This window comes from Formica exsecta, unplaced genomic scaffold (genome assembly GCF_003651465.1).
Source record: "Formica exsecta isolate Colony F162 unplaced genomic scaffold, ASM365146v1 scaffold389, whole genome shotgun sequence".
Lineage (NCBI taxonomy): Eukaryota > Metazoa > Arthropoda > Insecta > Hymenoptera > Formicidae > Formica > Formica exsecta.
In genome coordinates, this window is record NW_021851129.1 from 6,638 (window position 1) to 10,786 (window position 4,149).

The following is a 4,149-nucleotide window of genomic DNA, read 5'->3' on the forward strand; positions in this document are numbered from 1 at the left end:
AGTGCCGGTCTACAATAGGTGATTTAAGCTCTAAGCTTTAGTGCCGGTCTACAATAGGTGATTTAAGCTCTAAGCTTTAGTGCCGGTCTACAATAGGTGATTTAAGCTCTAAGCTTTAGTGCCGGTCTACAATAGGTGATTTAAGCTCTAAGCTTTAGTGCCGGTCTACAATAGGTGATTTAAGCTCTAAGCTTTAGTGCCGGTCTACAATAGGTGATTTAAGCTCTAAGCTTTAGTGCCGGTCTACAATAGGTGATTTAAGATTTAGCCTTTGTTTTAAGAGAAAAATTACATCGATCCTAGCCTCAAGCTCTAAGCTTTAAAAGATGGGAGTTGGCCAACTCGCTTAGGGCTTAGAGATTAGGGCTTAAGGCAGCGCGAGAAATGTTTAAGGCCGAAAATACGTCATAGTTTAGAGGTTAAGTCATAAGGTTTAGGGCTTAAATCGCCTATTGTAGACCGGCACTAATTTTTGATTATACGACATAGTGCTTTTAATCATTCGGTTATATCTCAATTAATATTGAAATTGAGATTAACGATTTAAAACACTGCAGAAAACCTATTTCATGGGCAGCGCAGCAATTCTGTAAAATCACCAAACAATGCTAGTTAGTTATTATACTGCTGCTGCTTTTTACTGCCCATGAAATGTTACCTTTAGGCGGTGGAAACGCTTGAAAGTAGATGGTGCCAACCTTTACTTTTCATTATTTCGTAACCGGTGGAAACTAGATCATTGATCTAGTTTCCACCGAAGTCATCAATCCGATTCTGTTTCGGTGCGCATCGAATTTAACGTACTGTTTCCACTGGAAGTAGAATAGAAACGAGGTAGTCGTATTTCCATCGACTTAAATTTAGTCCTACGACGCACTAGATGCGAATTAATACTTCGGTGGAAACTAGATCAATCATTGACTATGGCTGCGGTCGGGAAGTCGATAGAAATGCTTCGAAGCGTTTGATTGACCAATCAGGACAAAAAGAATAAATATTTCTCTATTCTGATTGGTTAATGCAACGCTTCGAAGCATCTCTAGCGTCTTCTCGACCGCAGCCTATATCATGATATAAGGGCCTCAGCACAATAAAAGGAATAAGGAACAGGGAATAGAGAACAGTGTGACGTCCCGTCATTTTTCAAAACCATATTTTAACTGATAATTAAGTACCGCATTTATTTCTGCATTATGCCTATGGAACATAGAACAATTATTTAACCATGTTCGGGAGTCGATCTCGACGAGATCGCCCGAAACTGAGAGAGAGACGCGGATGCCGGATGTTGCTTGGCGCGAGGCAGAGGACATTCACGATGCGGTTAACGAGCGTCGACTCTCGGACTCCACAGAATTAACGTTCACAATGTCTTAGCACTAACTGAATTGAAGAATACAGTTTGAGATATGACCGAATTGACCGCTGCGAGAATATGAATGCGATTGTATGCGGACCAATTTTGAGACGAGTAAGCCTACTGCGTATGCGACACGGGCGAGAATAAGACACGAAAGAATATCATACGAGAAATGATGATATTCGAAACTTAAATTTTAATGTTTCAATTTTGAACAAACCATTTGCTCTTATTTCCATTATTAATCAATTTCACTAATTGCTTATTGTTCTGGTTCCATATGGTTATTTAAATTAAGGAATTAACTATATTTTATTTTTTTTAATAGTAATAATCGATTGCGCAAGGAATTACAGATTCCTTGGACCGACCAATCAGAAGGCTTTATTTAGAACTAGGCAGCTGAACAGTAGTAACTTTCTAAAACTGACCGGCGGTTACTTTAAGAACGGGCCCGCGATCGAACTTTAACATAATCAGCGATACTAATACTTCATCTTTAAGATGTTAATCAATCATATATACAAATATATAATAAGTAATTTTGCGTAAACGCGAAGAATATGATTAAAATAAATAAAATAAGGAATATGCGCACCACTCCTTATGGAATCGTAAAATGCGTGCAATAATAATTTGTTAAAAACATTTTTCTTTGCTAATAATTATCAACACACTCTTTGCTAATAATTATCAACAATATTATCCGAATTTTAATTATAACATAAAGAACAATAATTTGATAACTTCATGATAACTAAAAACAAATTATTATAAAACGTTTCCATAAAGAGAGCACTACTATACTATGTACTATCATTACACTATGAATTAATATGCTTGGTAGTAGCTTTAGCTATGCGAATAATATATAGATTCAAAAAACTTACATTTATGAAATCATGGATTACATAGTACACCAGCAAACACAGAATATAACTGCTATATAACATGGGAATAACATGTAACGGTTGTTATACCTAATTTATATTGGGATTATATAACTCTCTCTTATTTATGCAATATAACACCAGAATATAACTGCTATATAACATGGGAGTAACACATAATGTAACAATTGTTATACCTAATTTATATTGGGATTATATAACTCTCTTTTATTTATGCAATATAACACCAGAATATAACTGCTATGTAATACGAGGGTTGTCTGAAAAGTTTCCGACCTAACAAAGATACAAGACATTTTTTCTTCAAATTAATTTTTGTTTTTCTACATAGTCTCCTTGTAAGTCTATACACTTCTCCCAGCGATGCTCCCATCTCTTCAACCCGTCCAAATAGTACTCGGCGTCTTTCTCTGCAAAATAGTTGTTTACGAAGGTGATGGCCTCCTCATTCGACGAAAATCTCTGTCCTCCGAGCGCAACTTTTAGCTTAGGGAACAAAAAAAGTCGCTTGGGGCTAGATCTGGTGAGTAAGGAGGGTGGTCAAGCAGTTCAAACCGTAATTCGTGGATTTTCGCCATGGCAACCGCTGAGGTGTGAGACGGCGCATTGTCTTGGTGAAACAAAATTTATTTTTTCTGCAAATGTGGCCGTTTTTCCGCAATTTCTGCCTTCAGCTTGTCAAGTACTGATGCGTAGTATGCTCCTGTAATGGTTTTTCCTTTTTGAAGATAATCGATTAAGATAACTCCATGACTATCCCAGAAAAAGTTGCCATCACTTTCCCAGCCGAAGGAACAATCTTTGCTTCTTTTGGAGCCGATTCCCCCTTCGCAGTCCACTGTTTTGACTGTGTTTTTGTTTCTGGAATATAATGGTGTATCCAAGTTTCATCTACAGTAATTAATCGGCGCCAAAACTCTGATTTATTGCGCCTAAACTGCGGCAACAGAGCGTTGGAAATGTTCATTCGAACACGTTTTTGGTCCAAAGTGAGCAAACGCGGCACCCAACGCGCGGACAGCTTTCTCATGCCTAAATCTTGATTCAATATGTGACAAACACATTCTTTGGACATGTTTATAGCCTCTGCTATCTTTCTAATTTTAATTCGACGGTTGTCTAGCACCATTTGGTGAACTTGAGCGATATTATCGTCAGTGGTTGCAGTTTTTGAACGTCCCGAACGTTCATCGTCACCCAAGCTGGTACGGCCACGTTTAAATTCAGCAGCCCAAAATTTCACGGTGGTAAATGATGGTGCAGAGTCCCCGTACACAGCGTCCAACTCGTCTTTGATTTGCGTAGGCGTATTGCCTTTCAAAAACAAATATTTAATGACAGCTCGATACTCGATTTTTTCCATTTTCATAAAAACACTCACATCGACTCACTCAAATGATTGTCAAACAACAACTGCGCGTCCAAAATGGCTAAAATTTTGGTGGGTACCTTTCAAAGCATGCGCAAACACATTCCCCAACTTTTGTTTACGAGTGCTGCCATCTTCATGTTGAGGTCAGAAACTTTTCAGACAACCCTCGTATAGGAGTAACATGTAATGTAACAGCCCAAGTAGCAGAGTAACGTCAAAAGACGACATAATGACGTCTATTTTTAGTCTATAATGTCGGCGACTAATAATTGACGTTTAAGAGACCTCATTTCTTAGACCAGCCAAAGACGAAATTTTGAAGACGTCCTATGATCGTCCAAATAAAGTCCTTTTGTAATTAATATTGGGATTATAGTTCATTTGTTTACCGCTATGCGGCGCGCTATTCACTATCTATACCCGTATTCAAATTTTTGTAATAAGCGTATATAAAGCCTGTCAAATGCGGCTAATAACATTGTCATTATTTTTATCAGTTCAATTTC

At 37.8% G+C, this 4,149-nt stretch overlaps 1 pseudogene; it reads right to left on the minus strand.

The window, feature by feature from the left end:
- Positions 1-2,897: 2,897 nt before the first annotated feature.
- LOC115239580 lies at positions 2,898-3,634 on the minus strand (annotated as a pseudogene).
- Positions 3,635-4,149: the final 515 nt, after the last annotated feature.